The 26,876-nt window shown below is 47.2% G+C and overlaps 1 pseudogene; it reads left to right on the top strand.

Annotated features, from left to right (window-relative positions):
- Window positions 1–1,601: 1,601 nt before the first annotated feature.
- On the top strand, window positions 1,602–26,876 carry LOC119320627 (annotated as a pseudogene).

Below are 26,876 nucleotides of genomic sequence, written 5' to 3'. Positions count from 1 at the left end.
GCAAGTAAAATACCGATTGACAAAGGGAATTGTATACGGGGTTGCTTGAATCCTCGACATCGTGGTTCATCCGATGAGATCATCGAGGAGCATGTGGGATCCAACATGGGTATCCAGATCCCGCTGTTGGTTATTGACCGGAGAGCCGTCTCGGTCATGTCTACGTGTCTCCCGAACCCGTAGGGTCTACACACTTAAGGTTCGGTGACGCTAGGGTTGTAGAGATATGGGTTTGAAGCAAACCGAAAGTTTTTCGGAGTCCCGGATGAGATCCCGGACGTCACGAGGAGTCCCGGAATGGTCCAGAGGTAAAGAATTATATATAGGAAGTGCAGTTTCGGCCATCGGGAGAGTTTCGGGGGTCATCGGTATTATACCGGGACCATCGGAAGGGTCCCGGGGGTCCACCGGGTGGGGCCAACCTATCCCGGAGGGCCCCGTGGGCTGAAGTGGGGAGGGGACCAGCCCCTGGTGGACTGGTGCGCCCCCCCTTGGCCCCCCCTGCGCCTAGGGTTGGAAACCCTAGGGTGGGGGCACCTCCACTTGCCTTGGGGGGCACTCCAACCCCCTGGCCGCCGCCCCCCTTGGGAGATCCCATCTCCAGGGCCGGCGCACCCCCCCCCAGGGGGGCTATATAAAGGGGGGGAGGGAGGGCAGCCGCACCCTGAAGTCTTGGCGCCTCCCTCCCCCCTTGCTACACCTCCTCCTCCCGTAGTCGCTTAGCGAAGCCCTGCCGGAACTCTGCTGCATCCACCACCATGCCGTCGTGCTGCTGGATCTTCATCAACCTCTCCTTCCCCCTTGCTGGATCAAGAAGGAGGAGACGTCACGCTGACCGTACATGTGTTGAACGCGGAGGTGCCGTCCGTTCGGCGCTAGGATCTCCAGTGATTTGGATCACGACGAGTACGACTCCCTCAACCCCGTTCTCTTGAACACTTCCGCTCACGATCTACAAGGGTATGTAGATGCACTCCCCTCTCTCCTTGCTAGATGAACTCATAGATTGATCTTGGTGAACATAGGAATTTTTTTATTTTATGCAATGTTCCCCAACAGTCACTACTAAACCTCGTAGGACGACAATGATGCGTACTACTTCAGAGTGGTACGTAATCCTGTCTTGGAAGTCATGTTGCTAGACAACAATGAACCTACGAGCTATGGAGAAGCGATGGTGGGACCGGATTACAAAATGGCTCGAGGCCATAAATTCCGAGGGAGGATCCATGTATGAAAACAAAGTGTAGACTTTGGAAGAACTACTTGATGGTCATAAGGCTATTGGGTACAGATGGATTTTAAAAGGAAGACGGACAATGATGGTAAGTATCACCATTAAGAAAGCTCGACTTGTCGTTAAGATGTTTTCCGACAAGTTCAAGGAGTTGACTACGGTGAGGCTTTCTCACTCGTAGCGATGCTAAGAGTCTGTTGGAATTGGATTAGCAGTTACTGCATTATTTATAAAATCTTGCAGATAGGATGTCAAAACATTGTTTCCTCGACGATTTTCTTGAGGAAAGGTTGTGTGTGATACAACCAGAAGGTTTTGACAATCCGGAAAGATGCTAACAAGTATGCAAAGCTCCAGCAATCCTTCTAAGGACTGGAGTAAGCATCTCGGAGTTGGAATATACGCTTTGATGAGATAATCAAAGTTTTGGGGTTTTTACAAAGTTTGTTAGAAACTTGTATTTACAATAAAGTGAGTGGGAGCACTACAACATTTCTGATAAGTATATGTGAATGACATATTGTTGATCCGAAATGATGTAAAATATCTGGAAAGCATAAAGGGTTGTTTGAAAACCTGGATTAAGCTGCTTGAACATTGAGCATCAAGATCTATGAGGATAGATCAAAAACGCTTATTGGTACTTTCAAATGAGCACATACCTTGACATGATCTTGAAGGTGTTCAAGATGGATCAGTCAAAGAAGGAGTTCTTGCCTGAGTTGTAAGGTATGAAGTTAAGACTTAAAGCTCGACCACGGCAGAATAGAGAGAAAGGATGAACGTCGTCCCCTATGCTTAGACGTAGGCTCCATAGTATGCTATGCTGTGTATCGCACCTGATGTGTGCCTTGCCACATATCTGGCAAGAGGGTACAGAGGTGATCAAGGAGTGGATCACCAGATAGCGATCAAAATTGTCCTTGGAGTAATAAGGACATGTTTCTCGATTATGGAGGTGATAAAGAGTTCGGCGTAAAGGGTTACATCGATGCAAGCTTTAACACCTATCTGAATGACTCTGAGTAGCAAACCGGATACGTATAGTGGAGCAACCATTTGGAATAGCTTCAAGTGGAGGGTGGAAGCAGCATTTACAATATGGCCTAGAGATTTGCGAAGTACATACGGATCTGAATGTTGCAGACCCATTGACTGAAACCTCTCTCACAAGCAAAACATTATCAAACCCCAGAACCCATTGAGTCTTAATCACATGATGATGTGAACTAGTTTATTGATTCTAGTAAACTCTTTGGATGTTGGTCACATGGCGATGTGACCTGTGAGTGTTAATCACATGGCGATGTGAACTAGACTATTGACTCTAGTGCAAGTGGGAGACTGTTGGAAATATGCCCTAGAGGCAATAACAAATTAGTTATTATTATATTTCCTTGTTCATGATAATCGTTTATTATCCATGCTATAATTGTATTGATAGGAAACTCAGATACATGTGTGGATACATAGACAACACCATGTCCCTAGTAAGCCTCTAGTTGACTAGCTCGTTGATCAATAGATGGTTACAGTTTCCTGACCATGGACATTGGATGTCGTTGATAACGGGATCACATCATTAGGAGAATGATGTGATGGACAAGACCCAATCCTAAGCCTAGCACAAAGATCGTGTAGTTCGTATGCTAAAGCTTTTCTAATGTCAAGTATCATTTCCTTAGACCATGAGATTGTGCAACTCCCGGATACCGTAGGAATGCTTTGGGTGTACAAAACGTCACAACGTAACTTGGTGGCTATAAAGGTGCACTACGGGTATCTCCGAAAGTGTTTGTTGGGTTGGCACGAATCGAGACTGGGATTTGTCACTCCGTGTGACGGAGAGGTATCTCTGGGCCCACTCGGTAGGACATCATCATAATGTGCACAATGTGACCAAGGGGTTGATCACGGGATGATGTGTGACAGAACGAGTAAAGAGACTTGCCGGTAACGAGATTGAACAAGGTATCGGGATACCGACGATCGAATCTCGGGCAAGTACTATACCGCTAGACAAAGGGAATTGAATACGGAATTGATTGAATCCTTGACATCGTGGTTCATCCGATGAGATCATCGTGGAACATGTGGGAGTCAACATGGGTATCCAGATCCCGCTGATGGTTATTGGTCGGAGAGTTGTCTCGATCATGTCTACGTGTCTCCTGAACCCGTAGGGTCTACACACTTAAGGTTCGATGACGCTAGGGTTATAGGGAATAGATGTACGTGGTTACCGAATTTTGTTTAGAGTCCCGGATGAGATCCCGGAGGTCACGAGCAGTTCCGGAATGGTCCGGAGTTAAAGATTTATATATGAGAAGTCCTGCTTTGGTCACCGGAAAAGTTTCGGGTGCTATCGGTAACGTACCGGGACCATCGGGTGGGTCCCGGCGGTCCACCAGGTGGGGCCACCAGCCCTAGAAGGCTGCGTGGGCCAAGTGTGGGAGGGGACCAGCTCCAGGTGGGCTGGTGCGCCCCCCCCCCCACCAAGGACCAAGGCGCAGGGAGAGTGGGAGGGGGCAAACCCTAGGTCCAGATGGGCACTAAGGCCCACCCTAGGTGCGCCCCCCCCTCTCTCCCCCCTTGGCCGCCACCTAGATGGGATCTGGGGGCTGCCGCCACCCCTAGGGAGGGAACCCAGGTGGGGGCACAGCCCCTCCTCTCCCCCTATATATACTTGAGGTTTGGGGGCTGCCCAACACATGATTTGATCTCCCTCTTGGCGCAGCCCTACCCTTCTCCCTCCTCGTCTCTTGCGGTGCTTGGCGATGCCCTGCTGGATTGCCACGCTCCTCCACCACCACCATGCCGTTGTGCTGTTGCTGGACTGAGTCTTCCCCAACCTATCCCCCTCTCCTTGCTGGATCAAGGCACGGGAGACGTCACTGGGCTGCATGTGTGTTGAACGCGGAGGTGACGTCCGTTCGGCACTAGGATCATCGGCGATTTGGATCACGACGAGTATGACTCCATCAACCCCGTTCACTTGAACACTTCCGCTTAGCAATCTACAAGGATATGTAGATGCACTCTCCTTCACCTCGTTGCTAGATTACTCCATAGATTGATCTTGGTGATGCGTAGAAAATTTTGAATTTCTGCTACGTTCCCCATCGGGCGCACCTAGGGTGGGCCTTAGGGCCCATCTGGACCTAGGGTTTGCCCCCTCCCACTCTCCCTGCACCTTGGGCCTTGGTGGGGGGGCGCACCATCCCACCTGGAGCTGGTACCCTCCCACACTTGGCCCACGCAGCCTTCTGGGGCTGGTGGCCCCACTTGGTGGACCCCCCGGGACCCTCCCGGTGGTCCCGGTACGTTTCCGATAGAACCCGAAACTTTTCCGGTCACCAAAACGGGACTTCCCATATATAAATCTTTACCTACGGACCATTCCGGAACTCCTCGTGACGTCCGGGATCTCATCCGGGACTCCGAACAACATTCGGTAACCACGTACATCTATTCCCTATAACCCTAGCGTCATCGAACCTTAAGTGTGTAGACCCTACGGGTTTGGGAGACACATAGACATGACCGAGACAACTCTCCGGCCAATAACCAACAGCGGGATCTGGATAACCATGTTGGTTCCCACATGTTCCACAATGATCTCATCGGATGAACCACGATGTCGAGGATTCAATCAATCCTGTATTCAATTCCCTTTGTCTAGCGGTATAGTACTTGCCCGAGATTCGATCGTCGGTATCCCGATACCTTGTTCAATCTCGTTACTGGCAAGTCTCTTTACTCGTTCCGTAACACATCATCCCGTAATCAACCCCTTGGTCACATTGTGCACATTATGATGATGTCCTACCGAGTGGGCCCAGAGATACCTCTCCGTCACACGGAGTGACAAATCCCAGTCTCGATTCGTGCCAACCTAACGGAAACTTTTGGAGATACCCGTAGTGTACCTTTATAGCCACCCAGTTATGTTGTGACGTTTGGTACACCCAAAGCATTCCTACGGTATCCGGGAGTTGCACAATCTCATGGTCTAAGGAAATGATACTTGACATTAGAAAAGCTTTAGCATACGAACTACACAATCTTTGTGCTAGGCTTAGGATTGGGTCTTGTCCATCACATCATTCTCCTAATGATGTGATCCCGTTATCAACGACATCTAATGTCCATGGTCAGGAAACCGTAACCATCTATTGATCAACGAGCTAGTCAACTAGAGGCTTACTAGGGACAAGGTGTTGTCTATGTACCCACACGTGTATCTGAGTTTCCTATCAATACAATTATAGCATGGATAATAAACGATTATCATGAACAAGGAAATATAATAATAATAAATAATTTATTATTGCCTCTAGGGTATATTTCCAATAGGGCGACATCAGGCTCGCGCGTTTTATAGAGCGCGCCGGATGTTGCGCGCCAAAACTAGTGCGTTCCGGGCCGCTTTTTCACGCGCGCGCCGGAATTTCCCGCCCGCTGGAGCACGCGAAACCGCTCCGCGCGCTAAAACTCACTTTTCCCACGTGCGCGATATTTGCTGCCGTTGTTGGAGATGCTCTAAGGGTGTTTTTGTATGCCCCCCCCTCCAGAAAAAACAATTCCAACCATATTGAAAGCCTTCAACGTTTGGTCGAAGAGATTTCAGCATCTTCCATCATCATGAAAATCATCAGGCCTCGAGTACCTTCATGAGAAAGGCACTCACGCCAGGCACCATCATCAGCGCATCCATACTGTTGTTGTTGTTCTTGATTTTGTTTTGTAAAAAAGCCAAGATTCCTATGCAAAAGGTCTCGCTTTGTGTCATATGCTGATATGGCATCATGTTATACAATTTGGCCGCAAGAACGTACTAGGTACACTCAAAATCAAAAGAAAAAGGTATACACTTGAATCCAATAGCTTAGATATGCTTCCCAATGCATGGTTAGTATTCAAATCTTGGCATGGATCTATAGAAGTACCGGTATCAATTAAATAAATTTTCAAAGTCTATAGTAGGGTAACTCCCAGTATAGATAGTACCACTGCACACTAAGCTTTTCTTTACCATCCTACCTTACTTGCCTTGCAACACAGAAATAACTAGCTCACCAACCTCCTCAATCGGGATGGCAGCAAGCTCACAACGCTGATTGGGGAGGAGTACAAGAAGCTCACGAGAGTGAGGAAGCAAGTATCCTTCCTCAAGGATGAGCTCTTCACCATGAAAGCTCTCCTTGACAAAATGGAGCTAATGGATGAGCTCGATCCCTCGGCCAAGAACTGGAGGGACCATGTCAGGGAGATGTCCTATGATATAGAGAATTGCATCAATGACTTCTCGCATCACATTGAGGGTGCCCATGTAAAAAAAGGTTTTGTCACAAAGATGTCTCAACGTCTCAAGAGGTTGGGGAGGCGTCATCAGATTGTCAACCAGATCGAGGAGCTCAAGGTTCTTGTGGTGGAGGAAAATGCTCGGTGCGAGCGGTACAAAATTGATAATTGCATCTGTTACGCAATCTCGGGTCCACTATTACCAATGTTTCCGATCCACATGCACAAACCAGGCCCAACCGGAGAGCAACACCAACTTATGGGAGGCCTTGGGCCCTCTCCCCCCAAAAGACTAGCCTGTTAGGAGGGGACATCCCTGTTGGAAATATGCCCTAGAGGCAATAATAAAAGGATTATTATTATATTTCCTTGTTCATGATAATTGTCTTTATTCATGCTATAATTGTATTATCCGGAAATCGTAATACACGTGTGAATACATAGACCATAATATGTCGCTAGTAAGCCTCTAGTTGACTAGCTCGTTGATCAACAGATAGTCATGGTTTCCTGACTAAGGACATTAGATGTCGTTGATAACGGGATCACATCATTAGGAGAATGATGTGATGGACAAGACCCAATCCTAAGCATAGCACAAGATCGTGTAGTTCGTTTTGCTAGAGCTTTTCCAATGTCAAGTATCTTTTCCTTAGACCATGAGATCGTGTAACTCCCGGATACCGTAGGAGTGCTTTGGGTGTATCAAACGTCACAACGTAACTGGATGACTATAAAGGTGCACTACAGGTATCTCCGAAAGTGTCTGTTGGGTTGACACGGATCGAGACTGGGATTTGTCACTCCGTATGACGGAGAGGTATCTCTGGGCCCACTCGGTAATGCATCATCATAATGAGCTCAAAGTGACCAAGTGTCTGGTCACGGGATCATGCATTACGGTACGAGTAAAGTGACTTGCCGGTAACGAGACTGAACGAGGTATTGGGATACCGACAATAAGGTCTCGGGCAAGTAACGTACCGATTGACAAAGGGAATTGTATATGGGGTTGCTTGAATCCTCGACATCGTGGTTCATCCGATGAGATCATCAAGGAGCATGTGGGAGCCAACATGGGTATCCAGATCCCGCTGTTGGTTATTGACCGGAGAGCAGTCTCGGTCATGTCTGCGTGTCTCCCGAACCCGTAGGGTCTACACACTTAAGGTTCGGTGACGCTAGGGTTGTATGAATATGAGTATGCAGCAAACCAAAAGTTGTTCGGAGTCCCGGATGAGATCCCGGACGTCACGAGGAGTTCCGGAATGGTCCGGAGGTAAAGAATTATACATAGGAAGTGCAGTTTCGGCCACCGGGAAAGTTTCGGGGGTCACCGGTATTGTACCGGGACCACTGGAAGGGTCCCGAGGGTCCACTGGGTGGGGCCACCTATCCCGGAGGGCCCCGTGGGCTGAAGTGGGAGGGGAACCAGCCCCTGGTGGGCTGGTGTGCCCCCCTGGGCCCCCCTCTGCGCCTAGGGTTGGGAACCCTAGGGGAGGGGGCGCCTCCACTTGCCTTGGGGGGGCACTCCACCCCCCTTGGCCGCCCCCCCCCCTCTAGAGATCCCATTGTTGGGGAACGTTGCAAAAAATTAAAATTTTTCCTATGGTTTCACCAAGATCCATCTATGAGTTCATCTAGCAACGAGTCATGGGAGAGTGATTGCATCTACATACCACTTGTAGATCGCGTGCGGAAGCGTTCAATGGAACGGAGTTGATGGAGTCGTACTCGCCGTGATTCAGATCACCGATGACCTAGTGCCGAACGGACAGCACCTCCGCGTTCAACACACGTACGGAGCGGATGACGTCTCCTCCTTCTTGATCCAGCAAGGGGGAAGGAGAGGTTGATGAAGATCCAGCAGCATGACGGCGTGGTGGTGGATGCAGCAGAACTCCGGCAGGGCTTCGCTAAGCAACTACGGGAGGAGGAGGAGGTGTTGCAGGGAGGAGGGAGGCGCCAGGGCTTATGGGTGCGGCCACCCCTCCCTCACCTCCCTTTATATAGGTGCAAGAGAGGGGGGAGGGCGCAGCCTTGCCCCTTCCTCCAAGGAAGGGGTGCGGCCAAGAGGGGGGAGGAGTCCATCCTCCCCAAGGCACCTCGGAGGTGCCTTCCCCTCTTTGGACTCTCCCCTCTCAAAGTCTCCTTGGTGCATGGGCCTCTTGGGGCTGGTGCCCTTGGCCCATATAGGCCAAGGCGCACCCCCTACAGCCCATGTGGCCCCCCGGGGCAGGTGGACCCCCCCGATGGACCCCCGGACCCCTTTCGGCACTCGCGGTACAATACCGATAAAGTGCGAAACTTTTCTGGCGACCAAAATAAGACTTCCTATATATAAATCTTTACCTCGGGCCATTCCGGAACTCCTCGTGACGTCCGGGATCTCATCCGGGCTCCGAACAACATTCGGTTTCTGCATACTCATATTCATACAACCCTAGCGTCACCGAACCTTAAGTGTGTAGACCCTACGGGTTCGGGAGACATGCAGACATGACCGAGACGGCTCTCGGGAAATAACCAACAGTGGGATCTGGATACCCATGTTGGCTCCCACATGTTCCACGATGATTTCATCGGATGAACCACGATGTCGAGGATTCGATCAACCCCGTATGCAATTCCCTTTGTCAATCGGTACGTTACTTGCCCGAGACTCGATCGTCGGTATCCCAATACCTCGTTCAGTCTCGTTACCGGCAAGTCACTTTACTCGTACCGTAATGCATGATCCCGTGACCAACCACTTGGTCACTTTGATCTCATTATGATGATGCATTACCGAGTGGGCCCAGAGATACCTCTCCGTCATACGGAGTGACAAATCCCAGTCTCGATCCGTGTCAACCCAACAGACACTTTCGGAGATACCTGTAGTGCACCTTTATAGTCACCCAGTTACGTTGTGACGTTTGGTACACCCAAAGCACTCTTACGATATCCGGGAGTTACACGATCTCATGGTCTAAGGAAGAGATACTTGACATTGAAAAAGCTCTAGCAAAACGAACTACACGATCTTGTGCTATGCTTAGGATTGGGTCTTGTCCATCACATCATTCTCCTAATGATGTGATCCCGTTGTCAATGACATCTGATGTCCATAGTCAGGAAACCATGACGATCTGTTGACCAACGAGCTAGTCAACTAGAGGCTCACTAGGGACATGTTATGGTCTATGTATTCACACGTGTATTACGATTTCCGGATAATACAGTTGTAGCATGAATAAAAGACAATTATCATGAACAAAGAAATATAATAATAACACTTTTATTATTGCCTCTAGGGCATATTTCCAATAGTCTCCCACTTGCACTAGAGTCAAAAATCTAGTTACATTGTGATGAATCGAACACCCATAGAGTTCTGGTGTTGATCATGTTTTGCTCGTGAGAGAGGTTTAGTCAACGGATCTGCGACTTTCAGATCCGTATGTACTTTGCAAATATCTATGTCTCCATCTTGAACATTTTCACGGATGGAGTTGAAACGATGCTTGATGTGCCTGGTCTTCTTGTGAAACCTGGGCTCCTTGGCAAGGGCAATAGCTCCAGTGTTGTCATAGAAGAGTTTGATCGGCCCCGACGCATTGGGTATGACTCCTAGGTCGGTGATGAACTCCTTCACCCAAATAGCTTCATGTGCTGCCTCCGAGGCTGCCATGTATTCCGCTTCACATGTAGATCGCGCCACGACGCTCTGCTTGCAGCTGCACCAGCTTACTGCTCCACCATTCAACATATACACGTATCCGGTTTGTGACTTAGAGTCATCCAGATCTGTGTCGAAGCTAGCGTCGACGTAACCCTTTACGACGAGCTCTTCGTCACCTCCATAAACGAGAAACATGTCCTTTGTCCTTTTCAGGTACTTCAGGATATTCTTGACCGCTGTCCAGTGTTCCTTGCCGGGATTACTTTGGTATCTTCCTACCAAACTTACGGCAAGGTTTACATCAGGTCTGGTACACGGCATGTCATACATAATAGATCCTATGGCTGAAGCATAGGGGATGACACTCATCTCTTCTTTATCTTTTGCCGTGGTCGGGGATTGAGCCGTGCTCAATCTCACACCTTGCAACACAGGCAAGAACCCTTTCTTGGACTGATCCATTTTGAACTTCTTCAAAATCTTATCAAGGTATGTGCTTTGTGAAAGACCTATGAGGCGTCTCGATCTATCTCTATAGATCTTGATGCCTACTATATAAGCAGCTTCTCCAAGGTCCTTCATTGAAAAACACTTATTCAAGTAGGCCTTAATGATGTCCAATAGTTCTATATCATTTCCCATCAAGAGTATGTCATCCACATATAATATGAGAAATGCTACAGAGCTCCCACTCACTTTCTTGTAAACGCAGGCTTCTCCATAAGTCTGCATAAACCCAAACGCTTTGATCATCTCATCAAAGCGAATGTTCCAACTCCGAGATGCTTGCACCAGCCCATAAATGGATCGCTGGAGCTTGCATACTTTGTTAGCGTTCTTAGGATCGACAAAACCTTCCGGCTGCATCATATACAGCTCTTCCTTAAGATGTCCGTTAAGGAATGCCGTTTTGACGTCCATCTGCCATATCTCATAATCATAGTATGCGGCAATTGCTAACATGATTCGGACGGACTTCAGCTTCGCTACGGGAGAGAATATCTCGTCGTAGTCAATCCCTTGAACTTATTGATAACCCTTAGTGACAAGTCGAGCTTTATAGATGGTAACATTTCCATCCGCGTCCGTCTTCTTCTTAAAGATCCATTTGTTTTCTATCGCTCGCCGATCATCGGGCAAGTCTGTCAAAGTCCATACTTTGTTTTCATACATGGATTCTATCTCGAATTTCATGGCTTCAAGCCATTTGTTGGAATCTGGGCCCACCATCGCTTCTTCATAGTTCGAAGGTTCACCGTTGTCTAACAACATGATTTCCAGGACAGGGTTGCCGTACCACTCTATTGCGGAACGTGTCCTTGTGGACCTACGAAGTTCAGTAGCAACTTGATCCGAAGTACCTTGATCATCATCATAATTTTCCTCTTCAGTTGGTGTAGGCATCACAGGAACATTTTCCTGAGCTGCACTACTTTCCCATTCGAGAGGTAGTACTTCATCGAGTTCTACTTTCCTCCCACTTACTTCTTTCGAGAGAAACTCTTTTTCCATAAAGCATCCGTTCTTGGCAACAAAGATCTTGCCCTCGGATCTTAAGTAGAAGGTATACCCAACGATTTCCTTAGGGTATCCTATGAAGACGCATTTTTCTGACTTGGGTTCGAGCTTTTCAGGTTGAAGTTTCTTGACATAAGCATCGCATCCCCAAACTTTTAGAAACGACAGCTTAGGTTTCTTCCCAAACCATAATTCATACGGTGTCATCTCGACGGATTTAGACGGTGCCCTATTTAAAGTGAATGTAGCTGTCTCTAGAGCGTATCCCCAAAATGATAGCGGTAAATCGGTAAGAGACATCATAGACCGCACCATATCCAATAGAGTGCGATTACGACGTTCGGACACACCGTTACGCTGAGGTGTTCCAGGCGGCGTGAGTTGTGAAACGATAACACATTTCCTTAAGTGTGTACCAAATTCGTGACTTAAGTATTCTCCTCCACGATCTGATCGTAGGAATTTTATCTTTCGGTCACGTTGATTCTCTACCTCATTCTGAAATTCCTTGAACTTTTCAAAGGTCTCAGACTTGTCTTTCATTAAGTAGACATACCCATATCTACTCAAGTCATCAGTGAGAGTGAGAACATAACGATATCCTCCGCGAGCCTCAACGCTCATTGGACCGCACACATCGGTATGTATGATTTCCAATAAGTTGCTTGCTCGCTCCATTGTTCCGGAGAACGGAGTCTTGGTCATCTTGCCCATGAGGCATGGTTCGCATGTGTCAAATGATTCATAATCGAGAGACTCCAAAAGTCCATCAGTATGGAGCTTCTTCATGCGCTTGACATCAATGTGACCAAGGCGACAGTGCCACAAGTATGTGGGACTATCATTATCAACTTTACATCTTTTGGCATTCACACTATGAATATGTGTAATATTACGCTCGAGATTCATTAAGAATAAACCATTGACCATTGGGGCATGACCATAAAACATATCTCTCATATAAATAGAACAACCATTATTCTAAAATTAAAATGAGTAGCCATCTCGTACAAACGAGATCCAGATACAATGTTCGTGCTCAAACTTGGCACCAAATAACAATTATTAAGGTTTATAACTAATCCCGCAGGTAAATGTAGAGGTAGCGTGCCGACGGCGATCACATCGACCTTGGAACCATTCCCGACGCGCATCCTCACCTCGTCCTTCGCCAGTCTCCGCTTATTCCGCAGCTCCTGCTGTGAGTTACAAATATGAGCAACGGCACCGGTATCAAATACCCAAGAGTTACTACGAGTACTGGTAAGGTACACATCAATTACATATATATAAAATATACCTTTAGTGTTGCCGACCTTCTTATCCGCTAAGTATTTGGGGCAGTTCCGCTTCCAGTGACCCTTCCCCTTGCAATAAAAGCACTCAGTCTCAGGCTTGGGTCCATTCTTTGACTTCTTCCCGGTAACTGGCTTACCGGGCGCGGCAACATCCTTGCCGTCCTTCTTGAAGTTCTTCTTGCCCTTGCCCTTCTTGAACTTAGTGGTCTTATTGCCCATCAACACTTGATGTTCTTTCTTGATCTCAACCTCTGCTGACTTCAGCATTGAAAATACTTCAGGAATGGTCTTCACCATCCCCTGCATATTGTAGTTCATCACAAAGCTCTTGTAGCTTGGTGGGAGCGACTGAAGGATTCTGTCAATGACCGCCTCGTCTGGGAGGTTAATGTTCAGCTGGGTCATACGGTTGTGCAACCCAGACATTTTTAGTATGTGCTCACTGACAGAACTATTTTCCTCCATCTTACAACTATAGAACTTGTCGGAGACGTCATATCTCTCGACCCGGGCATGAGCTTGGAAAACTAGTTTCAGCTCCTCGAACATCTCATATGCTCCGTGATGCTCAAAACGCTTTTGGAGCCCCGGTTCTAAGCTGTAAAGCATGCCGCACTGAACGAGGGAGTAATCATCAGCACGTGTCTGCCAAACGTTCGTAACGTCTTGGTTCTGTGGGATGGGTGCTTCACCTAGCGGTTCATCTAGGACATATGCTTTCTTGGCTGCTATGAGGATGATCCTCAGGTTCCGGACCCAGTCCGTATAGTTGCTGCCATCATCTTTCAGCTTGGTTTTCTCTAGGAACGCGTTGAAGTTCATGTTGACATGAGCGTTGGCCATTTGATCTACAAGACATATTTTGCAAAGGTTTTAGACTAAGTTCATGATAATTAAGTTCATCTAATCAAATTATTATAATGAACTCCCACTCAGATTAGACATCCCTCTAGTCATCTAAGTGTTACACGATCCGAGTCGACTAGGCCGTGTCCGATCATCACGTGAGACGGACTAGTCATTGTCGGTGAACATTCTCATGTTGATCGTATCTTCCATACGACTCGTGTTCGACCTTTCGGTCTCCGTGTTCCGAGGCCATGTCTGTACATGCTAGGCTCATCAAGTTAACCCTAAGTGTTTTGCATGTGTAAAACTGTCTTATGCCCGTTGTATGTGAACGTAAGGATATATCACACCCGATCATCACGTGGTGCTTCGAAACGACGAACTTTAGCAACGGGGCATAGTTAGGGGAGAACACTTCTTGAAATTGTTGTAAGCGATCATCTTATTTACTACCGTCGTTCTAAGTAAACAAGATGCATAAACATAATAAACATCACATGCAATTATATAGTAGTGACATGATATGGCCAATGTCATATAGCTCCATTGATCTCCATCTTCGGGGCTCCATGATCATCTTGTCACCGGCATGACACCATGATCTCCATCATCATGATCTCCATCATCGTGTCTTCATGAAGTTGTCACGCCAACTATTACTTCTACTACTATGGCTAACGGGTGCGGCTTATGGGTGTTGCAGGGAGGAGGGAGGCGCCAGGGCTTATGGGTGCGACCACCCCTCCCTCCCCTCCCTTTATATAGGCGCAAGAGAGAGGGGAGGGCGCAGCCTTGCCCCTTCCTCCAAGGAAGGGGTGCGGCCAAGAGGGGGGGAGGAGTCCATCCTCCCCAAGGCACCTCGGAGGTGCCTTCCCCTCTTTGGACTCTCCCCTCTCCAAGTCTCCTTGGCGCATGGGCCTCTTGGGGCTGGTGCCCTTGGCCCATATAGGCCAAGGCGCACCCCCTATATCCCATATGCCCCCCCGGGGTAGGTGGACCCCCCGGTGGACCCCCGGACCCCTTTCGGCACTCCCGGTACAATACCGATAAAGTGCGAAACTTTTCCGGCGACCAAAATAAGACTTCCTATATATAAATCTTTACCTCCGGACCATTCCGGAACTCCTCGTGACGTCTGGGATCTCATCCGAGACTCCGAACAACATTCGGTTTGCTGCATACTCATATTCATACAACCCTAGCGTCACCGAACCTTAAGTGTGTAGACCCTACGGGTTCGGGAGACATGCAGACATGACCGAGACGGCTCTCGGGCAATAACCAACAGCGGGATCTGGATACCCATGTTGGCTCCCACATGTTCCATGATGATTTCATCGAATGAACAACGATGTCGAGGATTCGATCAACCCCGTATGCAATTCCCTTTGTCAATCGGTACGTTACTTGCCCGAGACTCGATCATCGGTATCCCAATACCTCGTTCAGTCTCATTACCGGCAAGTCACTTTACTCGTACCGTAATGCATGATCCTGTGACCAACCACTTGGTCACTTTGAGCTCATTATGATGATGCATTACCGAGTGGGCCCAGAGATACCTCTCCGTCATACGGAGTGACAAATCCCAGTCTCGATCCGTGTCAACCCAAGAGACACTTTCGGACATACCTGTAGTGCACCTTTATAGTCACCCAGTTACGTTGTGACGTTTGGTACACCCAAAGCACTCTTACGGTATCCGGGAGTTACACAATCTCATGGTCCAAGGAAGAGATACTTGACATTGAAAAAGCTCTAGCAAAACGAACTACACGATCTTGTGCTATGCTTAGGATTGGGTCTTGTCCATCACATCATTCTCCTAATGATGTGATCCCGTTGCCAATGACATCTGATGTCCATAGTCAGGAAACCATGACTATCTGTTTACCAACGAGCTAGTCAACTAGAGGCTCACTAGGGACATGTTATGGTCTATGTATTCACATGTGTATTATGATTTCCGGATAATACAGTTATAGCATGAATAAAAGACAATTATCATGAACAAAGAAATATAATAATAACACTTTTATTATTGCCTCTAGGGCATATTTCCAACACCCATCTCTAGGGCCAGTGCTCCCCCTGGGGGCCTATATAAAGGAGGGGGCGAGGGAGGGCAGCCGCACCCTGAAGTCTTGGCGCCTCCCTCTCCCCTGCTACACCTCTCCCTCTCGCAGAAGCTCGGTGAAGCTCTGCCGGAACTCTGCTGCATCCACCACCACACCGTCGTGCTGCTGGATCTTCATCAACCTCTCCTTCCCCCTTGCTAGATCAAGAAGGAGGAGACGTCATCCGCTCCGTACGTGTGTTGAACGCGGAGGTGCTGTCCGTTCGGCACTTGGTCATCGGTGATTTGGATCACGACGAGTACGACTCCCTCAACCCCGTTCTCTTGAATGCTTCCGCTTGCGATCTACAAAGGTATGTAGATGCACTCCTATCACTCGTTGCTAGAAGAACTCATAGATGGATCTTGGTGAAACCGTTGGAAATTTTTTATTTTCTGCAACGTTCCCCAACAGTGGCATCATGAGCTAGGTCTATGCGTAGTTCTCTATTGCACGAGTAGAACACAAATTTGTTGTGGGCGTAGATGTTGTCATCTTTCTTGCCGCTACTAGTCTTATTTTGCTTCAGCGGTATTGTGGGATGAAGCGGCCCGGACCGACCTTACACGTACGCTTACGTGAGACAGGTTCCACCGACTGACATGCACTAGTTGCATAAGGTGGCTAGCGGGTGTCTGTCTCTCCCACTTTAGTTGGAGCGGATTCGATGAAAAGGGTCCTTATGAAGGGTAAATAGAAGTTGACAAATCACGTTGTAGCTTTTTCGTAGGTAAGAAAACGTTCTTGCTAGAACCCTATTGCAGCCACGTAAAAGATGCAACAACAATTAGAGGACGTCTAACTTGTTTTTGCAGCAATTGCCTTGTGATGTGATATGGCCAAAAGTTGTGATGAATGATGAATGATATATTGTGATGTATGAGATCATGTTCTTGTAATAGGAATCATGACTTGCATGTCGATGAGTATGGCAACCGGCAGGAGCCATAGGAGTTGTCTTAATTATTGTATGACCTGCGTGTCAATGATTTAACGCCATGTAATTACTTTACTTTATTGCTAAACCGTTAGCCATAGTAGTAGAAGTAATAGTTGGCGAACAACTTCATGGAGACACGATGATGGAGATCATGATGATGGAGATCATGGTGTCGTGCCGGTGACGAAGATGATCATGGAGCCCCGAAGATGGAGATCAAAGGAGCTATATGATATTGGCCATATCATGTCAGTATTATGTAATTGCATGTGATGTTTATTATGTTTATGCATCTTGTTTACTTAGAATGACGGTAGTAAATAAGATGATCCCTTATAATAATTTCAAGAAAGTGTTCCCCCTAACTGTGCGCCGTTGCTAAAGTTCGTCGTTTCGAAGCACCACGTGATGATCGGGTGTGATAGATTCTTACGTTCACATACAATGGGTGTAAGATAGTTTTACACATGCAAAACACTTAGGGTTAACTTGACGAGCCTAGCATGTACAGACATGGCCTCGGAACACAGAGACCGAAAGGTCGAACATGAGTCGTATGGAAGATACGATCAACATGGAGATGTTTACCGATGATGACTAGTCCGTCTCACGTGATGATCGGACACGGCCTAGTCGACTCGGATCGTGTAACACTTAGATGACTAGAGGGATGTCTAATCTGAGTGGGAGTTCATTAAAATAATTTGATTAGATGAACTTAATTATCATGAACTTAGTCTAAAACCTTTGCAAATATGTCTTGTAGATCAAATGGCCAACGCTCATGTCAACATGAACTTCAACGCGTTCCTAGAGAAAACCAAGCTGAAAGATGATGGCAGCAACTATACGGACTGGGTCCGGAACCTGAGGATCATCCTCATAGCTGCCAAGAAAGCATATGTCCTAGAAGGACCGCTAGGTGAAGCACCCATCCCAAAGAACCAAGACGTTATGAATGCTTGGCAGTCACGTGCGGATGATTACTCCCTCGTTCAGTGCGGCATGCTTTACAGCTTAGAACTGGGGCTCCAAAAGAGTTTTGAGCAACATGGAGCATATGAGATGTTCGAGGAGCTGAAAATGGTTTTCCAAGCTCATGCCCGGGTCGAGAGATATGAAGTCTCCGACAAGTTCTACAGTTGTAAGATGGAGGGAAATAGTTCTGTCAGTGAGCAGATACTAAAAATGTCTGGGTTGCACAACCGCCTGTCCCAGCTGGACACTAACCTCCCGGACGAGGCGGTCATTGACAGAATCCTTCAGTCGCTCCCACCGAGCTACAAGAGCTTTGTGATGAACTACAATATGCAGGGGATGGTGAAAACCATTCCTGAAGTATTTTCAATGCTGAAGTCGGCAGAGGTAGAAATCAAGAAAGAACATCAAGTGTTGATGGTACATAAAACCACCAAGTTTAAGAAGGGCAAGGGTAAGAAGAACTTCAAGAAGGACGGCAAGGATGTTGCCGCGCCCGGTAAGCCAGTTGCCGGGAAGAAGTCAAAGAATGGACCCAAGCCTGAGACTAAGTGCTTTTACTGCAATGGGAAGGGTCACTGGAAGCGGAACTGCCCCCAAATACTTAGCGGACAAGAAGGCCGGCAACACTAAAGGTATATTTGATATACATGTAATTGATGTGTACCTTACCAGTACTCGTAGTAACTCCTGGGTATTTGATACCGGTGCCGTTGCTCATATTTGTAACTCACAGTAGGAGCTGCGGAATAAGCGGAGACTGGCGAAGGACGAGGTGACGATGCACGTCGGGAATGGTTCCAAGGTCGATGTGATCTCCGTCGGCACGCTGCCTCTACATTTACCCACGGGATTAGTTTTAAATCTCAATAATTGTTATTTAGTGCCAAGTTTGAGCATGAACATTGTATCTGGATCTCGTTTGATATGAGATGGCTACTCATTTAAATCCGAGAATAATGGTTGTTCTATTTATATGAGAGATATGTTTTATGGTCATGCCCCGATGGTCAATGGTTTATTCTTAATGAATCTCGAACGTAATGTTACACATATTCATAGTGTGAATACCAAAAGATGTAAAGTTGATAACGATAGTCCCACATACTTGTGGCACTGCCGCCTTGGTCACATTGGTGTCAAGCGCATCAAGAAGCTCCATGCGGATGAACTTTTAGAGTCTCTCGATTATGAATTATTTGACACATGAGAAACATGCCTCATGGGCAAAATGACCAAGACTCCGTTCTCCGGAACAATGGAGCGAGCAACCAACTTATTGGAAATCATACATACGGATGTGTGCGGTCCAATGAGCGTTGAGGCTCGCGGAGGATATCGTTATGTTCTCACTCTCACTGATGACTTGAGTAGATATGGGTATGTCTACTTGATGAAACACAAGTCTGAGACCTTTGAAAAGTTCAAGGAATTTCAGAATGAGGTAGAGAATCAACGTGACCGAAAGATAAAGTTCCTACGATCAGATCATGGAGGAGAATACTTAAGTCACGAATTTGGTACACACTTAAGGAAATGTGGAATCATTTCACAACTCACGCCGCCTGGAACACCTTAGTGTAACGGTGTGTCCGAACGTCGTAATCGCACTCTATTGGATATGGTGCGATCTATGATGTCTCTTACCGATTTACGGCTATCATTTTGGGGATACGCTCTAGACACAGCTACATTCACTTTAAATAGGGCTCCATCTAAATCCGTTGAGACGACACCGTATGAATTATGGTTTGGGAAGAAACCTAAGCTGTCATTTCTAAAAGTTTGGGCATGCGATGCTTATGTCAAGAAACTTCAACCTGAAAAGCTCGAACCCAAGTCGGAAAAATGCGTCTTCGTAGGATACCCTAAGGAAACCATTGGTTATACCTTCTACTTAAGATCCGAGGGCAAGATCTTTGTTGCCAAGAACGGATCCTTTCTATAAAAAGAGTTTCTCTCGAAAGGAGTAAGTGGAGGAAAGTAGAACTCGATGAAGTACTACCTCTTGAACCGGAAAGTAGTGCAGCTCAGGAAAATGTTCCTGTAGTGCCTACACCAACTGGAGAGGAAATTAATGATGATGATCAAGGTACTTCGGATCAAGTTGCTACTGAACCTCGTAGGTCCACAAGGACACATTCCACACCAGAGTGGTATGGCAACCCTGTCCTGGAAATCATGTTGTTAGACAACGGTGAACCTTCGAACTATGAAGAAGCGATGGCGGGCCCAGATTCCAACAAATGGCTTGAAGCCATGCAATCCGAGATAGAATCCTTTTATGAAAACAAAGTATGGACTTTGACAGACTTGCCCGATGATCGGCGAGCGATAGAAAACAAATGGATCTTTAAGAAGAAGACGGACGCAGATGGTAATATTACTATCTATAAAGCTCGACTTGTCGCTAAGGGTTATCGGCAAGTTCAAGGGGTTGACTACGATGAGACTTTCTCTCCCGTAGCGAAGCTGAAGTCCGTCCGAATCATGTTAGCAATTGCCGCATACTATGATTATGATATATGGCAGATGGACGTCAAAACGGCATTCCTTAACGGGCATCTTAAGGAAGAACTGTATATGATGCAGCCGGAGGGTTTTGTCGATCCTAAGAATGCTAACGAAGTATGCAAGCTCCAGCGATCCATTTATGGGCTGGTGCAAGCATCTCGGAGTTGGAACATTCGCTTTGATGAGATGATCAAAGCGTTTGGGTTTATGCAGACTTATGGAGAAGCCTGCGTGTACAAGAAAGTGAGTGGGAGCTCTGTAGCATTTCTCATATTATATGTAGATGACATACTTTTGATGGGAAATGATATAGAACTTTTGGACAGCATTAAGGCCTACTTGAATAAGTGTTTTTCAATGAAGGACCTTGGAGAAGCTGCTTACATATTAGGCATCAAGATCTATAGGGATAGATCAAGACGCCTCATAGGTCTTTCACAAAGCACATACCTTGATAAGATTTTGAAGAAGTTCAAAATGGATCAGTCCAGGAAAGGGTTCTTGCCTGTATTGCAAGGTGTGAGATTGAGCTCGGCTCAATGCCCGACCACGGCAAAAGATAAAGAAGAGATGAGTGTCATCCCCTATGCTTCAGCCATAGGATCTATTATGTATGCCATGCTGTGTACCAGACCTGATGTAGACCTTGCCGTAAGTTTGGTAGGTAGGTACCAAAGTAATCCCGACAAGGAACACTGGACAGCGGTCAAGAATATCCTGAAGTACCTAAAAAGTACAAAGGACATGTTTCTCATTTATGGAGGTGACGAAGAGCTCGTCGTAAAGGGTTACGTCGACGCTAGCTTCGACACAGATCTGGATGACTCTAAGTCACAAACCGGATACGTGTATATGTTGAATGGTGGAGCAGTAAGCTGGTGCAGCTACAAGCAGAGCGTCGTGGCGGGATCTACATGTGAAGCGGAGTACATGGCAGCCTCGGAGGCAGGGCATGAAGCAATTTGGGTGAAGGAGTTCATCACCGACCTAGGAGTCATACCCAATGCGTCGGGGACGATCAAACTCTTCTGTGACAACACTGGAGCTATTGCCCTTGCCAAGGAGCCCAGGTTTCACAAGAAGACCAGGGACATCAAGCATCGTTACAACTCCATCCGTGAAAATGTTCAAGATGGAGACATAGATATTTGCAAAGTACATACGGATCTAAATGTCGCAGATCCGTTGACTAAACCTCTTTCGCGAGCAAAACATGATCAACACCAGAACTCTATGGGTGTTCGATTCATCACAATGTAACTAGATTATTGACTCTAGTGCAAGTGGGAGACTGTTGGAAATATGCCCTAGAGGCAATAATAAAAGGATTATTATTATATTTCCTTGTTCATGATAATTGTCTTTATTCATGCTATAATTGTAATATCCGGAAATCGTAACACACGTGTGAATACATAGACCATAATATGTCCCTAGTAAGCCTCTAGTTGACTAGCTAGTTGATCAACAGATAGTCATGGTTTCCTGACTATGGACATTAGATGTCGTTGATAACGGGATCACATCATTAGGAGAATGATGTGATGGACAAGACCCAATCCTAAGCATAACACAAGATCGTGTAGTTCGTTTTGCTAGAGCTTTTCCAATGTCAAGTATCTTTTCCTTAGACCATGAGATCGTGTAACTCCCGGATACCGTAGGAGTGCTTTGGGTGTATCAAACGTCACAATGTAACTGGGTGACTATAAAGGTGCACTACAGGTATCTCCGAAAGTGTCTGTTGGGTTGACATGGATCGAGACTGGGATTTGTCACTCCGTATGACGGAGAGGTATCTCTGGGCCCACTCGGTAATGCATCATCATAATGAGCTCAAAGTGACCAAGTGTATGGTCACGGGATCATGCATTACGGTATGAGTAAAGTGACTTGCCGGTAACGAGACTGAACGAGGTATTGGGATACCGACGATCAAGTCTCGGGCAAGTAACGTACCGATTGACAAAGGGAATTGTATATGGGGTTGCTTGAATCCTCGACATCGTGGTTCATCCGATGAGATCATCGAGGAGCATGTGGGAGCCAACATGGGTATCCAGATCCCGCTGTTGGTTATTAACCGGAGAGCAGTCTCGGTCATGTCTGCGTGTCTCCCGAACCCGTAGGGTCTACACACTTAAGGTTCGGTGACGCTAGGGTTGTATGAATATGAGTATGCAGCAAACCGAAAGTTTTTCGGAGTCCCGGATGAGATCCCGGACATCACGAGGAGTTCCGGAATGGTCCAGAGGTAAATAATTATATATAGGAAGTGCAGTTTCGGCCACCGGAAAAGTTTCGGGGGTCACCGGTATTGTACCGGGACCACCGGAAGGGTCCCGGGGGTCCACTGGGTGGGGCCACCTATTCCGGAGGGCCCCGTGGGCTGAAGTGGGAGGGGAACCAGCCCCTGGTGGGCTGGTGCGCCCCCCCTGGGCCCCCCTCTGCGCCTAGGGTTGGGAACCCTAGGGGAGGGGGCGCCTCCACTTGCCTTGGGGGGCACTCCACCCCCCTTGGCCGCCGCCCCCCCTAGAGATCCCATCTCTAGGGCCGACGCCCCCCCTGGGGGCCTATATAAAGGAGGGGGGAGGGAGGGCAGCCGCACCCTGAAGTCGTGGCGCCTCCCTCTCCCCTGCTACACCTCTCCCTCTCGCAGAAGCTCGGTGAAGCTCTGCCGAAACTCTGCTGCATCCACCACCACGCCGTCGTGCTGTTGGATCTTCATCAACCTCTCCTTCCCCCTTGCTGGATCAAGAAGGAGGAGACGTCATCTGCTCCGTATGTGTGTTGAACGCGGAGGTGCTGTCCGTTCGGCACTTGGTCATCGGTGATTTGGATCACGACGAGTACGACTCCCTCAACCCCGTTCTCTTGAACGCTTCCGCTCGCGATCTACAAAGGTATGTAGATGCACTCCTATCACTCGTTGCTAGATGAACTCATAGATGGATCTTGGTGAAACCGTAGGAAATTTTTTATTTTCTGCAACGTTCCCCAACAATCCCCACCCTTTTAAGTCATGTTATGTCTCCCCCACAACCGATGTGGGACTAAATCCAACAATCTCCCCTCACACATCGGTCATCCATGGGCCTGCTAACACCAGCGTTTCCAGCCCACCAACCATGACCGACCACCCGTGAGTTCACCGAGATTTATTCCGGGCACCTGGGCTCTGATACCACTTGTTACACAATCTCGGGTCCACTATTACCAGCGTTTCCGACCCCCATGCGTCAACCAGGCCCAACCAGAGAGCAACACCGACTTATGGGAGGCCTTGGGCCTTCTCCCCCCAAAAGACTAGCCTGTTAGGAGGGGACACCCCCACTCTTATAAGTCGTGTTATATCTCCCCCACAACCTATGTGGGACTAAACCCAACAGCATCAATTCGAGTCATGGTAATGTGGTCGCGGATCCCCAGGTGTCAGCGATCTTCAAGCAGGTAGGTCTCGTCGGTATTGATGGCCCAAGAGAAGAGCTTGTCAGTTGGTTGACAGATTCACAGAAGAAACTAAGTGGTTTCCATCTTGGGTTCTGGAGGCTTGGGTAAAACTACGCTTGCCAAACAAGTGTATGATAAGATTAGAGAACAGTTTGACTGCGAGGCATTTATTTTAGTCACCCAAATACCAGATTTGCAAAACCTTCTCCGTGGCCTGAAATTAAATCTTCATATGTCGGATTCTTCTCATGCTCGCGAGCTACAAGACATTATTGACCTCAGTGGCGGAGCTGGATAGCAATCTTAGAGGGCCAAAGCCAAAATATGAACAATTAGTAGGGTAAATAATTGACTTTTTCCTTATCTAAGCCCTGCATAGTAATTTTTCTTCAATTTTTTGCTGGGGGGGGGGGGGCACGGCCCCCTCAGACTTATACTAAGCTCCGCCACTGATTGACCACCTTAGGGACCTTAAACATAAGAGGTACGAAAAGGCCTACTCCCCATGTCACCTGGCACAGTGCTTTGCAAAAATCAGTGTCCTCTGACTCTTGATGAGCGAGTACAAATGAATGATGTTCCATGTGATTCGGCAGTTGGTTCCATTATGTATGCCATGCTATGTACAAGACCGGATGTTTCTTATGCGCTAAGTGTTAGCAGCCGGTACCAAAGTGATCCAGGATTGGAACACTGGGCCGCAGTCAAAAATATTCTTAAGTACCTCGGAAGGACCAATGATTTACTCCATGAAGAGCTCATTGTAAGTGGTTACACTGATGCAGGCTTCATGACTGCCCCAGATGACTTCAAATCTCAATTAGGCTATGTTTTCATATTGAGTGGCGCAGTTGATTGGAAAAGTTCCAAACAAAAGACTGTGATGTATTCTACGGCGGAGGCGGAATACGTTGTAGCTTCAGAAGCCTCCAATGAGGCGGTTTGGATCAAGCAGTTTCTTGAAGACCTTGGTGTGGTTCCAAGTGCGCTACCATCTTCACACCATAAGACAAGACATATTGAACGCAAATATAAACTCATTCGACATCATGTCAAAACGGGTTTAGTGAAAGTACGCAAAGTTCACACGGATCTGAACGTATCAGACCCAATGACAAAGCCTCTACCACGAGCAAAGCATGAGCAGCACCGGATAGGCATTGGTATTAGGGAAGCCATGTAACTGGATTGTGACTCCAGTGCAAGTGGGAGTATGTAGGAGATATGCCCTCGAGGCAATAATAACAGTTATTTTGTATCTCCAAGTTTGTAATGGATGTTTATGTTCCATGCTATAACTGCAATGATTCTTGAGTTTGCAATATCAACGAGGCTCGGAGGGAAACTCATATGCATGTGTGGTATAATAAACGGTAAAATGTATTCCTAGTCATGCCTCTAAGACTAGCTCAAGTATTGCATGATGATCCTGCTTTCCTGGTCATGGGATGACTATGCCGGCAATTTTGAGGGCACAATGTTAGGAGAACACGTGTGTGGAATCGACCCGGATTGATGTTATGTTATGAGATACATTGGTCACAAGTAAATGGTTAATAACACAGAGAAAATTAATGTTTGCATAATTTCTTAGACCATGAGAGTGTCGAATTCCTTCGTTCTTGCTTCGTGAACATTGGGGTTTGCTAAACGTCATCCGTAACTAGGTGGCTATTACAACGGCTTAGGGGTTCACGAAAATGTATGACAAGGAACAAGATAGCTCAAGATTGGGATTTGCTCCTCCGACGATGGAGAGATATTCTTAGGGCCCTCTCGGTGTTACGATATCCATCACCATCTCGCGAGACACAATGTGATTTGATCACAGGGATGCCGGAACACGAAAACGAGAAAAGAGAACAAAACCAGTAACGAGGTAACTGGCATAGTGGACAAGTTGTTGACCACGGGGATGCCGATACATCTCACCTCGGTTGTTTGTAATATATCGTGAAGCAATAGGAATAGCACACGACAACTGAAGGCTCTCTTGAATAATTATTCGTGTGTGTATAGGGGTCAATATGGGTTTTCTTGGAGAGTTTCCCGTCATGGCTGATGCCAAGATCCACATGTTGAATGCCTCCCAAGAAAAAGTGATGGTCGACACTGGGTTGTTCCCAGTTTTGGAGTACTTTGAGTTCCGATTTGATGAAGATGTCACATCATGCCTGAGCTTCGAGGCAGGAGCTATGCCCAAGGTACAGACGCTCACCGTCGAATTGGTTGCACGGAGTGGAGAGGCGCCACACCAGTCGGCATGGAATGTGGTGCAACATCAAAGACCCTTGCTACTAGCATTTCACAAGTTCAATCATGTGCATGGTTCAGGGAGTCCATGTACATACCTCACCTTTCACAGTTCTTTTGTTTGAATTTCTAGATCAATGGTATACGACAGTTGACCTCACTGCAATTGGCCATTTGTTTCTTCTAAGGTATTTGAAGGTTTTAGCCAGATTAAAACGTGCAGCGATCCCTGCTGAAATCCAAGGACTTGTGCATTTGGAGTTGGTTTGTCGAGATATGCACAAAGTTTTCCTTCAGAAGTAACTCGCTTGGCCAACCTATTTCATCTAGAACTTCCAATTGGTACAACGCTGCCTAAAGGGATCCAGAAGATGAAATCACTCTGCACCCTGCATTGTTGGGACATGCCGAAGATCTCAGTGAAGGATATCATTGGATGATTGAACAAGTCGATGCTTTTGTCTCCTCCATTGGAACGCTCCAAGACCTCAAACACCTCTACCTTGACTGCCATCATGAATGTTATGGCAATGCTAGGCAGCCGGAGTCATTGCCTGATCTGCTGCCGCGTCTCGAGGTACTCAACGTAGCGAAATGGAAGTTCGATAGAGTTCCCAAATGGATTGATGATCTATGTTGCCTCCGGGTCCTCGATCTGTGTGTCCTTTCGAGTGATGAGGTTCGTTTTCTTGGAGAGCTTCCCTTCATGGTCGATGGCAGGATCCACGTGTTGGATGTCTCCCAAAAAAAGTGA

This window comes from Triticum dicoccoides, chromosome 6B (assembly GCF_002162155.2).
Source record: "Triticum dicoccoides isolate Atlit2015 ecotype Zavitan chromosome 6B, WEW_v2.0, whole genome shotgun sequence".
Classification (NCBI taxonomy): domain Eukaryota; kingdom Viridiplantae; phylum Streptophyta; class Magnoliopsida; order Poales; family Poaceae; genus Triticum; species Triticum dicoccoides.
The sequence above is the reverse complement of the archived record's forward strand: the minus strand, read 5'-3'. Positions and strand labels throughout refer to the sequence as shown.